At 35.6% G+C, this 14,533-nt stretch overlaps 1 protein-coding gene across 9 annotated transcripts in view; it reads left to right on the top strand.

Annotated features, from left to right (window-relative positions):
* The window catches only part of LOC139354527 (proton-coupled zinc antiporter SLC30A2-like), a 407,471-nt gene that overhangs the window by 208,214 nt on the left and 184,724 nt on the right, over positions 1-14,533 (top strand). The gene's annotated exons all lie outside the window — the stretch shown is intronic.

Here is a 14,533-nt window from a genome sequence, read left to right as displayed (position 1 = left end):
AGCTAGATTTGCTTTGCAGCGAAAATTCGATCTCGAACATGTCAAAAATCATATGAATTTACAATTTTAGGAAACTTTTAAACCCATTACTGAACCATTACATGAACTTGTTAAGGAAAATAAAAAACAAAAGATTTTTAATGCAAAAGATAGTTAAAAGTAAAGCGGAATTGAACAAATTCAAAAAGACAATGGTGATGAGAGAGAGCTTTACGATTTCTACTTAACAACTAATGAGAAAGATCTGCAGTCTAATCGAAATATAACTCCACCAAGATTATTCGATGTTAGTGATTCCTGTAATGAATTCTTTTCACAGACGAGTATAGAGGAAGATATAGAGGATGAGAAAAAGGAGACGGAAAAGAGTGAAGAAGAAGGGACAACACCTTTACCAATGTATACAGGAGAGGCCGATATAAAATTTTCTCAGTATTAGAGGAATTGCGTGAGGAATGGATTATATTTTAATGAATATAAATAGGAAGGGCAAATATGTCTTACATTTCGACAAGTTCGTAAATTTATCTGTTGATAAGGAACGAACAGAAAATTGGAAAAGACGTGTTAAGTCTACTGAGGGATTATTCAACGATGAGGACGGTAATCTAAATGCTCAAAATAAACGTATCAAAATCGGAACTTAACCTTTAGACAACAATGATCTAGCAACGAAACAATATACTGATGAGATCCTCGGAAAGTTGGAGAAATATTTAAGAACAATTATAACTCAAAATATTAATCGTCGACTCAAAAAAATGTCAAGCTTAGAAAGTAAAATTGTATTGTATAATAAAAGGGCAGACAGCGCTGACCAAATTTTGGACAAAATTCTGGAAAAGATTGATACCATTGAGGACTATATATTTCAATATGTAACAAAACCGATATCATGACCGAAAAAAACCACAATTCAGTAAGAAGGTGTCGCTTTTCGTAAATGAGTTGCACGGACCATCTCCAAAAAACTTTCAACGAAGACGGGTGATTACAAGGGGTATAAACGATCATGGAACACGAAAAAACCTGGAAACTGATGATGGCACTGAATTCTTTAATTAGAAATTTAAGGTATTAATGAAAAGTTATAGGATAAATCATTATTCAACCTTCAGTACTCTAAAAGAAGCAATAGTTGAACGTTTCAATAAAACTCTTAAAGAATTAATGTGGCGTGAGTTTAGTTTCAATGGAAAATATAAGTGGATAGATATGTATAAGCAACTAAATTATAAATATAATAATAGAGTGCATAGAACAATAAAAATGAGTCCAAGTAATGTCAATTCTTCCAATGAAAAACAAATATTACAAACATCATATAATCACCTGAAAATATTTGTTGCACGTAAATTCCGTAAAGGGGACCACGTTAGTATAAGTAAATGTAAACAAGTCTTTGAGAAAGAGTATACACCAAACTATACAACTGAAATCTTTAAAATTAGAAAGATGAAGAATACATACCCTAAAACATACTTACTTGAAGATTTAGATGGTAGCCCGATTCAGGGCGGATTCTATCAAAAACACGATTCCCCCACACATACCAAGTTGAAAAAGTTGTAAGGCGAAAAGAAAATAAAGTTTTGGTTAAGTAGCTGGGGCTTTCAAGGACTAGCTGGATAAATAAGGAAGACATTTTGTAGTGAAACAAATGATTTATTTAATTAGTTTTTATTTATATATTTATCTTATCTTATATTATTCAATTATTATTATTAAATATTAATATTTTTGTACAATGTTTTAAAGTAAAATTAAAAATAATAAAAATACTTTTTAGAAACTCAAAATAATTTTTATTTATATTTTCCAACGTCTCGATCATAATAAAACAGCTCCAATTCAACTGATTTATAAAAATTCTCTTTCAATATGTTTTTTTTTTTAATTTAAGGCTTTCTTGTGATTCTCCTTTGTTCACAGAATTTTTTTGTATCATCTCACCCAAGCAAATGAATTACATTCTAACCATTCAACATTTTCTTAAATGTCTTTTTCGATTCATCTCTGATGTTTTATTGATGTGGTACCATGGTCTTCTTTACTTAACACTAAAAATTGTGTGTTCGTTAACATTACGTTTTCTTTTGTTACCTTTGCCACAAAGAATTTTTTTATTTACTTTAACTGAAGTTATTTTGTAGATTTCAATTTATAGAGTTCAACTGTAAGATTTCGTGAACTCACTCCCTTTGCTTTATTATGTGAAGATTCAACTTGATTTATTCTATAACAATAAACATTTAAGCACAGACCTACAAAATCCGTCATGAGTTTACCGTTAAGCTCATCTTAAAAAAAACCCTACACATTTTTTTAACTCTTTTGAAGTTAATGAGCACTTGTCGCTGGCACGAGGACGCTATGATGGCAGGACGATCCCGTCGCGGCAATGCTAACGATGGTTACTGCGATGCCGGACCACAGGCGATGCTGGAGCTGCGCTGAGGGTGAGCTAACGTGGTTAGCTGCTAGTTGAAAGAGTCAATATTTTTATATCGACCCATAAAAAAATAAGATCTTAATGGAATTGTTTTTGGCTTCACTGGGGTCTACCGTCATTATGGGAGATTGCATGATATCACATTCCTTTAATCGATTTGATTAATTTCTTCAGGTATTCATATTTATGTTGATATAACCTTTTGGAATTTTAATCCATTGGGACACTCTATTAAACTCTATTAAACATAACATTAGTTTTACCACAAATCGAAGGCCCAACAATAAGAGCCCTTATAATGTTCGGTAAAAGAGCACTATGTCATGGCGGTAGATTTTTCTCGTTTTCATCGTTATTATTTCTAAGTACATTTTTTTGGTTTTGACTTATTAAACGCATCTTTCAATGTAATGTACCTCATTCAATGAGAAATCTTTGATGATTAAACATCAATAAAATGGTGAAACGTATTTTTAATTGCAAACACGGTGGTGGTCTTGTCGATAAACTAATCAACAAATTACCATTTGAAGCCCATATTCCGGGATATAATTTTTGTGGACCGGGTACAAAGTTACAGAAACGGTTGGAAGGAACAAACCCATTGAATGAAGCTTGCAAAGAGCACGATATTGCATGTTCTCAAAACAAGGCATTGAGTGAACGACATAGGGCAGACTCCATATTAATTGACAAGGCCTGGTCGCGTGTCAAGGCACCAGATAGCAGTCTTGGTGAAAAAGCAGCATCATACTTTGTTACAAATATAAAGAAAGCCAAGAAAAAAATTGGGTATGGTATTGAATAAAACGGAAAAGAAAGGGAGGAAAAAGATAATGAAGAAAAAAATGAAAAAGACAAACCTTTCGGCTGTTATTAATGTTGCTACTAAGACATTAAAGAAAACAAAACCCATTAGACATTATAAGTGCAATTAAAGTTACACGTAAATCAATTCATCAATAAATGGGTTCTAAGAAAAAGTAAAGTACCTCGAGTAATTAATGTACCCAAAACGTCACAACAGGAAAATTGACCATTATCAAAGACCACTATCAAATATCGACTTTATACATTTTGCTAAGAAATATATCCCACATTTTAGAGGGGTGTTTATAAGAGATCTACTCCCAGAAGCACCAAAAAGTCGGGAGTGTGGTATAGTAAACATAGATAATTTCCGATCAAGGGGTACACATTGGGTTGCATATAATAAAAATAAAAATAATATACATTATTTCGATAGTTGTGAAATACTTGGGATATAGAAGACAATACAATTACGATAGAGATCAAGACTTTGATACATACAATTGTGGACACCTCGCTTTTATATTTTCTTCCGTAGCAGATGTGGCGTCAAAACCGTTATATTTTAATGGTTAATTTACAATTGATGGTTTGAAAAGCAATGTATGGGTACGTGTATGTGTGAACTCTGTATAATATAAAAAGTAGACCTGCACGCGTTCAAATCGAACGTAGTCTAGAGGACAAAAACTCATAACAGCTGGTGACCAGCTTATAACAACTAGTAAACCACTACTAAACAGCTACTAAACAGATAGTAACCATCTAATAACACCAACTACGAAACAAGTACTGAACAACTGCTTAACAGGTAGTGAACAACTAAATACAGCCAAATACAACGTGTAACAACTGTACCAAGTCCAGAAACCTCAACAACCATCATGAATCATTAAAACCAGATGAACATTGTAACTAAAGAGTAATTAAAGAGCCAAATTTAATATTCATTAAAGTAATGACAATTTGTATTTAGAAATAAGTAGAAAATAATCATTAAAAATATTAAGATTTTAATCATATAACAATAAATACACTTCTTAAAATATAATGAAGAAAATATATCGAACCTTTTTTATTCGGAAATGGTATATAAATATTACAGATTATGGCGTTCCCTAAACAGTATATGTTTAGTAACTGAGGAGTGACTACATGAATTTCGCAAATTTTAAATCTTTCACCTATAAAGTTTGAAAAATATACTACAATGAATATTTTGTCACAGTTAACCAAAGCTAGATTTGCTTTGCAGCGAAAATTCGATCTCGAACATGTCAAAAATCATATGAATTTACAATTTTAGGAAACTTTTAAACCCATTACTGAACCATTACATGAACTTGTTAAGGAAAATAAAAAACAAAAGATTTTTAATGCAAAAGATAGTTAAAAGTAAAGCGGAATTGAACAAATTCAAAAAGACAATGGTGATGAGAGAGAGCTTTACGATTTCTACTTAACAACTAATGAGAAAGATCTGCAGTCTAATCGAAATATAACTCCACCAAGATTATTCGATGTTAGTGATTCCTGTAATGAATTCTTTTCACAGACGAGTATAGAGGAAGATATAGAGGATGAGAAAAAGGAGACGGAAAAGAGTGAAGAAGAAGGGACAACACCTTTACCAATGTATACAGGAGAGGCCGATATAAAATTTTCTCAGTATTAGAGGAATTGCGTGAGGAATGGATTATATTTTAATGAATATAAATAGGAAGGGCAAATATGTCTTACATTTCGACAAGTTCGTAAATTTATCTGTTGATAAGGAACGAACAGAAAATTGGAAAAGACGTGTTAAGTCTACTGAGGGATTATTCAACGATGAGGACGGTAATCTAAATGCTCAAAATAAACGTATCAAAATCGGAACTTAACCTTTAGACAACAATGATCTAGCAACGAAACAATATACTGATGAGATCCTCGGAAAGTTGGAGAAATATTTAAGAACAATTATAACTCAAAATATTAATCGTCGACTCAAAAAAATGTCAAGCTTAGAAAGTAAAATTGTATTGTATAATAAAAGGGCAGACAGCGCTGACCAAATTTTGGACAAAATTCTGGAAAAGATTGATACCATTGAGGACTATATATTTCAATATGTAACAAAACCGATATCATGACCGAAAAAAACCACAATTCAGTAAGAAGGTGTCGCTTTTCGTAAATGAGTTGCACGGACCATCTCCAAAAAACTTTCAACGAAGACGGGTGATTACAAGGGGTATAAACGATCTTTGGCAAGCTGATTTGCTTGAATTGGGAGCCTTTTCAAAATCGAATGATGGGTACCGATACTTGTTGACTGTCATAGACAAATTTTAGAAATATGCTTGGGGTAAGGTATTAAAATCAAAAAATGCAAATTATGTTTCCCACGCCATGGAGAGAACATATAAATCGGGTCATGGAACACGAAAAAACCTGGAAACTGATGATGGCACTGAATTCTTTAATTAGAAATTTAAGGTATTAATGAAAAGTTATAGGATAAATCATTATTCAACCTTCAGTACTCTAAAAGAAGCAATAGTTGAACGTTTCAATAAAACTCTTAAAGAATTAATGTGGCGTGAGTTTAGTTTCAATGGAAAATATAAGTGGATAGATATGTATAAGCAACTAAATTATAAATATAATAATAGAGTGCATAGAACAATAAAAATGAGTCCAAGTAATGTCAATTCTTCCAATGAAAAACAAATATTACAAACATCATATAATCACCTGAAAATATTTGTTGCACGTAAATTCCGTAAAGGGGACCACGTTAGTATAAGTAAATGTAAACAAGTCTTTGAGAAAGAGTATACACCAAACTATACAACTGAAATCTTTAAAATTAGAAAGATGAAGAATACATACCCTAAAACATACTTACTTGAAGATTTAGATGGTAGCCCGATTCAGGGCGGATTCTATCAAAAACACGATTCCCCCACACATACCAAGTTGAAAAAGTTGTAAGGCGAAAAGAAAATAAAGTTTTGGTTAAGTAGCTGGGGCTTTCAAGGACTAGCTGGATAAATAAGGAAGACATTTTGTAGTGAAACAAATGATTTATTTAATTAGTTTTTATTTATATATTTATCTTATCTTATATTATTCAATTATTATTATTAAATATTAATATTTTTGTACAATGTTTTAAAGTAAAATTAAAAATAATAAAAATACTTTTTAGAAACTCAAAATAATTTTTATTTATATTTTCCAACGTCTCGATCATAATAAAACAGCTCCAATTCAACTGATTTATAAAAATTCTCTTTCAATATGTTTTTTTTTTTAATTTAAGGCTTTCTTGTGATTCTCCTTTGTTCACAGAATTTTTTTGTATCATCTCACCCAAGCAAATGAATTACATTCTAACCATTCAACATTTTCTTAAATGTCTTTTTCGATTCATCTCTGATGTTTTATTGATGTGGTACCATCTTCTTTACTTAACACTAAAAATTGTGTGTTCGTTAACATTACGTTTTCTTTTGTTACCTTTGCCACAAAGAATTTTTTTATTTACTTTAACTGAAGTTATTTTGTAGATTTCAATTTATAGAGTTCAACTGTAAGATTTCGTGAACTCACTCCCTTTGCTTTATTATGTGAAGATTCAACTTGATTTATTCTATAACAATAAACATTTAAGCACAGACCTACAAAATCCGTCATGAGTTTACCGTTAAGCTCATCTTAAAAAAAACCCTACACATTTTTTTAACTCTTTTGAAGTTATATAAATTAATTCCTTCATCTGAATAGTCCGATGTATCAATTTTTGCTTCAAGATCATTACGAACATCTTTATAAAAATTCTCAATTTTTATTGTACAGACTCAGTATCCAAATAATTTATGAGTAACTTTTCCTGAAACTTTGGCTCATATATTGATAGTGTAAATCATACATTTTCCATTTCGATAAGTCTAATACTGCAAGTCCTAAAAACATTGGCTTATTAAATAGAACGTACAATCTTTTCACTATGAAAATTGGATTTTGAAAGTAAAGTTTTGGCACAAAGTGCTTTTCGTCCAGTCTTCGTGCTATCCGGAGCTTCCCATGTACTAATAAGCCTAATATCGACCCTGCGCTCGGGATCTTCCATTGTTTTTCCGTAAACAGAACTATTCATTAATTTAAAAAAATCTTTTTCAAATTTAATTTTTGCATTTTGCCCAAGTAAAGTATTTAGATCAATGTAATTCTTCAACCAAGGTTTTGTAAGAACTGAACACCTTTATGGATCTTTTTCAGTACTAACCCATTCTGTGTACATTGTTGCAAATTCCGATAATGTATTACATAATTTTTCTATTTTCCCAGGTCAGCAATTAATTTTTGTACCTTATTCCAGACAATGGAAGACCATTATGAAGATCATGTAAACGGTATGGGTACATTAAGTCCACTTCCAAAAAATAACTGTATATGCTATCAATTGGAATGTTATGAATATCAAAATTATCTATGTCTATGGTAGACATCCACTTAAAGTCTTTATATGGTAAAGGTTGTTACATTGTCCAACCGTACAAGTTATTCGCATCAACACATTAAAAATGAAGACTCCTTCGAGGAATCATAATCTGCTTTTGTATATCTATGAAAACACGTCGAATGCTTCTTTGAATAAATCTATACATATCTATATCTGTCAGCAATTCAAGTTGAACATTTGTAGTTTTCAGCATTGCCTGACTTGGTGTCGTAAAATACTAAACTGGGTCAAGTGAATAAATTTTAATACAAATTTTTCGAAAGTTTTAAAAAATGTCAGTTGAAAGGAATACATCAGTTTTCAAATATAATTCTTAATAATCTTTAAGAGAGAACCAAAAGCACACTTTATATAATACGCATATGATAATGGAATATGTTCATTAATATTAAGTAATTTTGGGCTCACTTGAAATTTTTGAGCTTTATAAATAATTTTCTTGGTATGTTCATGAAAGATACATTCTAAATCAGAATCTGTATTCATGATCGTCATTGTACTTTGAAAACGTATTAGAGCTAGCAGTCAGCCGTGAGGTCGTTGGCACGAGGCCTATGATCTTGTCAACCTTCAGTCTTGGACAGGTGCGCATGTTCGGGTAGCTCTTGCTTGAATCCCTTTTATGACATGTTTATGATCCATTTGTGGAAAGGAGAGAATCTTACAAAGTTTACCAGTTAAACGTTCTGGGGCTAAAACAAAAATGTGTGTTTCAAAATATTCTACATTTGAGAATCATTAACTTGTGAGATTTATTTTATTGGGGTTCTTTTGATTTCTAAATTAGTTTTACAATCACAGGAAACATTATTCCCCAACATGATTAGACATGTTCCTCTAACATAACCATCTTCGACTACTTTGGGTGTTCGACCTTTCTCACGTGCACAGCAAGACCTGTGTTAATGAGGCAAAAGGGTACGTGATCACACTGCTTATGACTTCAAAGTCCATTAAAATCAGTTACATAATTGGATTATGCTTATTGTCTTAGAACCCGCATACGTTAATGAGTGGCAGAATCCGCGTTTTCATATTACTCGAGTGAAATTTTTATATTACCTCTTTGTAAAATATTAATTGTTTTATTTAAATCAGCACAATGTTGTCCAATAGTGTTTGAAAAAATAAAATTATCATCCATAAAGACCCGGCAAGTTTTTCCTACTTGTTATACCCGTTACTCGTAGAGTAAAAGGGTATACTAGATTCGTCGAAAAGTATGTAACAGGCAGAAGGAAGCGTTTCCGACCCCATAAAGTATATATATTCTTGATCAGGATCACTAGCCGAGTCGATCTAGCCATGTCCGTCTGTCCGTCTGTCCGTCTGTCCGGATGAACGCTGAGATCTCGGAAACTATGGGAGCTAGGCTATTGAGATTTGGCGTGCAGATTCCTGAGCTTCCTACGCAGCGCAAGTTTGTTTCAGTAGACTGCCACGCCCACTCTAACGCCCACAAACCGCCCAAAACTGTGGCTCCTACAGTTTTGATGCTAGATAGAAAATTTTAACTGAAATGTAATGTTCTCATCAATACCTATCGATTGACCCAAAAAAAAGTTTGCCACGCCCACTTTAACGCCCACAAACCGCAAAACCCTGTGACGCCCACAATTTTCATGCTAGATAAAAAATTTTAACTGAAATGTATTGGTCTCGTTAATACCTATCGATTGATCCAAAAAAAAAAAAATTTGCCACGCCCACTCTAACGCCCATAACGCTAAAATCTGTATACCGCCGGTAGGTGGCGCATTTTAATCTCGCTTTGCTGCTTGCATATCTCCATTTAGCTGAGTAACGGGTAACTGATAGTCGAGGTACTCGACTATAGCGTTCTCCCTTGTTTTATTTAAATCAGCACAATGTTGTCCAATAGTGTTTGAAAAAATAAAATTATCATCCATAAAGACCCGGCAAGTTTTTCCTACTTGTTCCCTTAGGATATCATCCATGGCTCTTTGAAAAATTTCGGGTGCGTTTGTTATCCCAAAAGGCATTCGTAAAAATTTACATTTTTCGTTATTAATATAAAATGCTGTTTTTCCAATATCTGAATTCTTCATTAAAATTTGGCGAAATACAGATTCTAAATCAATTGTTGAGAAGTATTCAGCCTTTCCTAAATTAGCTAATATTACAGACGGGTCTTGCATCTGGTATCTATCCTGTATAGTGGTTTCGTTAAGTTTTTTGTAATCTACCTGTTCATACCCAAAGGTCCTCAACATGACCACACCCAACAAATCAAGCAGTAGCCAAGTTGGGAACAGTACCAGGCGCTCAGTAGCACCCACTGCATATGAGAATTGCTGATCAGCATATTATATGTCTCACTAACTCACCGTCTCACCGTCTCACCGACTCAACGGCACACTGACCCGCCAATGCAGTCAGCACAATTCGCAGTGTCTGTCGAGCCAACTAAACAAACTGCTACCATAATCAAAACTCCCTGACCTACCGCCCTACTTTAGAACAAAGCTTACTTCACTAATCATTACACTTAATTTCCGTCTTCCAAGTAGTAAATGAACATGTACCAAATGAAGAATAAATCAGTTATCAACGCATCTCATAACTCCGCGGTTCTACTTCCGACCTCTGGGAATAGGGCTCGTAATACACTATCTCCACTAGCAGCTAACCTACGTTAGCTCAACCTCAGCGCAGTTCCGCATCGCCTGTGGTCCGGCTTCGCAGTAAACATCGTTAACATTGCCGCGACGCGATCGTCCTGGCAGCAAAGCGTCCCCGTGCCAGCGACAAGTTCTCATTACCCCCTTGTCCCGCGGTGTGTCCCTACTTCGGTTAGGCACAAACATTGGTGACCCCGACGTGATCCTTTAACAACAAAAGATCACACTCAAGCAACCCCCTTCCCACCAAAGGCTGAACCTCTGACTGGCGAGAAGACCCCTTAAGTTCACTCTGGAAACCATAGCTTATCCAGCTTCACAGGGTACTCAGCTTCATCCAGCTTCACAGGATACTCAGCTTGATCCAGCTTCACAGGATACGCTTCTTCTTTCAGCGTCACAGGAACTTCAGCTTAATCCAGCTTAACAGGATACGCGTCTTCTTCCAGCGTCACAGGAACTTCAGCTTCATCCAGCTTCACAGGATACGCTTCTTCTTCCAGCGTCACAGGAACTTCAGCTTCATCCAGCTTCACAGGATACCCAGCTTCATCCAGCTTCACAGGATACTCAGCTTAATCCAGCTTCACAGGACTCACAGCTTCATTTAGCTTCACAGGACACGCTTCTTCTTCCAGCGTCACAGGAACGTCAGCTTCATCCAGCTTCACAGGATACGCTCCTTCTTCCAGTGTCACAGGAACGTCAGCTTCATCCAGCTTCACAGAACACTCAGCTTCATCCAGCTTCACAGGATACTCAGCTTTATCCAGCTTCACAAGATTCTTTGTTTGCAAGACACACAATATGTCTACTTCATTCATTGAGGAAACAAGTCACACAATAATCGATTTACACAATCGATTACTAGACACCCAAAACGAGCTGCAAGGGAAAATCCAACAGCTCATTAAGAATTACGGCAAGGATTCTGCCGACCGACGCCACCGAGACGGCTATTATTCCGGTAAGCTAAATCAGTTAAACGATCTCTGGCAGCAGTTTTGCGACCTAGTTGAAGAAGTCCAGCAAGCGGCATCACCCACTGGAAGTGAGTACTCTTCACGATTAGTAGCTCTTAAGGAGCTGGTCGAAAAATATCAGAATATCTTTCCGGGCTTCCGAAGGCCCCCAGACGAACTTCGGCCAACATGAAGATCACAACAAGAGATCAAGTCAAAGGAGATTCCGCAATTGACACGGTAATCCGACAGTTGCAGAGATGATGCAACGAATTGGAGTCATCATTAACATTAGCCTCGAACGCCCCAACTGTCACCCCAGCCCTACAAAGGCACCTGGATCTCCATTGGGCGTTACTGAGGCAAGCCCACGACGAATTGGATAGCACACCTGGGGCCGCAGCTCTGGCAGAAGCCGAGCTAGCTCAATTCCACACATTATACGAGAAAATGACTCGCCAATGAGCCTAAACTTGGCACTTCCGCCAATTAGCATTCCGGGGTTCAACGGCGAGTATCTAGACTGGCCACGGTTCCATGATCTCTTTGTGGAATTGGTACATAATAAACCATATTCGGCCAGTCAAAAACTACATATTCTACAGAGTTCGCTTCGTGGTGAAGCGAGAAACGTCTTGACAGACACAGCCTTCTCACAGGGTAGCTATGACGACACCTGGATGCGTTTAAGGGCCAGGTACCAGAACGGAAAAATACTAGTATTCGCCGCCCTTGCAAAAATTATTGACCATAAGCCTATAGACGGCTCCTCGCGCCAACTAAGGGCCTTACATGACACTATAAAATACTCGATGAGTACTCTTAAAAACCTCGGTATCAGCACAAAATCGTGGGATACAATCCTGTGTTTTCTTATCAGAAGAAAACTAGACCAGCAGTCTCTAGCTGCTCTAGAAAATTCAGCGGATGCACCAACGGAAATTCCAACGTTATGGAGAGTACTGACGTTTATTGAGCGGCGCGCTTGCATGCTGGAGACGATAAGCGCTCAACCTACAGCAACACTACGCCATCAGTCAGTTCACACCGAATAGAGCTGTAAGATTTGTCACCTTGGACCACATAATCTTAGAGCATGTAGCCGTTTCCAGGAAATGGACCCCAAAACACGGCGCCAAGCCATTATTCAAGTAGGAGCATGCACAAATTGTTTGTCTACAGCTCATAAGGTTGAAAACTATGGATCACTGACCACTTGTCGAGTCTGCCAGCAACGGCATCATTCACTGTTACACCAAGGACCGACTAGCAATCCAGTGGCCGGCGCAGTAACCATTGCAGGCTACGACAACCCTAGAGGATATACTCTGCTCGCGACCGCCAAGGTATCATTACCATGGGCCAACCGGTCAACTACAAACATGTCGCGCAGTAATACATGCTGGATCACAGGTGAATCTTATCTCAAGGAGGATTGCAGATCTGCTATCTCTTAAGGCAATGTCGCCACCGATTAAAATACAACAGGAGATTAACGTGTTGTGAGAAACTCCTTGTGTTGGTAGTTTTATTATTCCTTATCTTTTGGTAGTTTTAATATTCTTTATTTATTTGGTTTTTGTATTTAGGAGCAGCGTTAATGCCGCTTCCAACGTCAAGTTGTTTCTGATTTTACAATTTGCCTTAGGATCTAAGTAAGCCTAATTCTCGTAGCTGCGCTGCTTACAGTTGGGCGGCAGAGAGACGGCTATGTATATCTTATGTATATAAAGTGTATTTAATTATGCTCTCTTTGGCTGGAGCGCGAGGGTATGTGTATGTAATTGAGTTTGGCTGAGCGGCCGGCGTGTGCAACAGAATGCTGACACTTGCACTTTCTTTGAGCGCGCCGATCGACTCATGTTTCGGCCACTTAGGTTTTTGACGGACAGACGGACGGACGGACATGGCTAGATCGACTCGGCTAGTGATCCTGATCAAGAATATATATACTTTATGGGGTCGGAAACGCTTCCTTCTGCCTGTTACATACTTTTCGACGAATCTAGTATACCCTTTTATTCTACGAGTAACGGGTATAAAAATACAGATTGACAAGTGTAACTTCATGAAAAAGGAAACTGAATTTCTAGGACATATCCTTTCAAAAGAGGGCATTAAGCCAAATCCAAATAAGACCGCAATCATAGAAAAATTACTGTTATCACGAACAGAGAAGCAAATAAAAAGCTTCTTAGGTATAACAGGTTATTACAGAAAATTTATTAAAGATTATGCTAAAGTAGCACAGCCAATAACCAAGTATTTGAAAAAAAATGTTAAAATAAATCTAAAAGACCCCACCTATGTCGAAGCATTTGAAAAATCAAAACATTTAATCAGTTCTCACCCAATTTTAAGATATCCCAATTTTGAAAAAAAATTTACATTAACTACAGATGCATCAAATTATGCAATTGGATCTGTCCTATCTCAAGACGGTCATCCAATCTGCTTTGCATCAAGAACGCTAAACAATCATGAAAAAAATTACTCAGCAACAGACAAAGAATTCCTAGCAATACTATGGAGCGTCAATTATTTCAGACCATACCTTTACGGGAATAAATTCAAAATATTAACTGACCACCAGCCAATAAAATTCTTACACTCAAAACATAAAGGTAAAGATATTTTACCCAGACACCAGAGATGGTTATTAAAATTAGGAGAATATCAATTTGAGATAGATTACTTGAAAGGAAAAGAGAACAGAGTGGCAGATTTTCTTAGCAGACTGGAAGACAGCGACCTCACGAACAAAACCGAAAACGAAAGAGACAATGAATACAAAGATAATATTTCAGACATGAACATGAGAGCAAACATTGAAGATAATCTCTCAACATCAACAGTACACTCAGCCGAAGAAAATTTACACAATCATTTTTATATAAAAGAGGAAATAGTTAACAAATATAAAACACAAATAATTATTACAGACAGTATAACAGACGAGTATAAAACAATACATGGAAAATCAATAATATTTAAAGCAAAACATGACTTTCCAACAATGGGAGATATTTTCAGGAAATATATACACAAAGGAAAAGTCGGAATCTATTCAGAATTATCGTATCAAGAGTATAACATAGTACAAGAAAAACTAATAGAAATGTTTTCAGACAACAAACAATTAGAATTCATAAAA

The sequence above is a fragment of the Drosophila suzukii genome, assembly GCF_043229965.1.
Source record: "Drosophila suzukii chromosome 2 unlocalized genomic scaffold, CBGP_Dsuzu_IsoJpt1.0 scf_2c, whole genome shotgun sequence".
NCBI classification, from domain to species: domain Eukaryota; kingdom Metazoa; phylum Arthropoda; class Insecta; order Diptera; family Drosophilidae; genus Drosophila; species Drosophila suzukii.
Note: the sequence above shows the minus strand (reverse complement) of the source record. Positions and strands in the feature narration are given on the sequence as shown.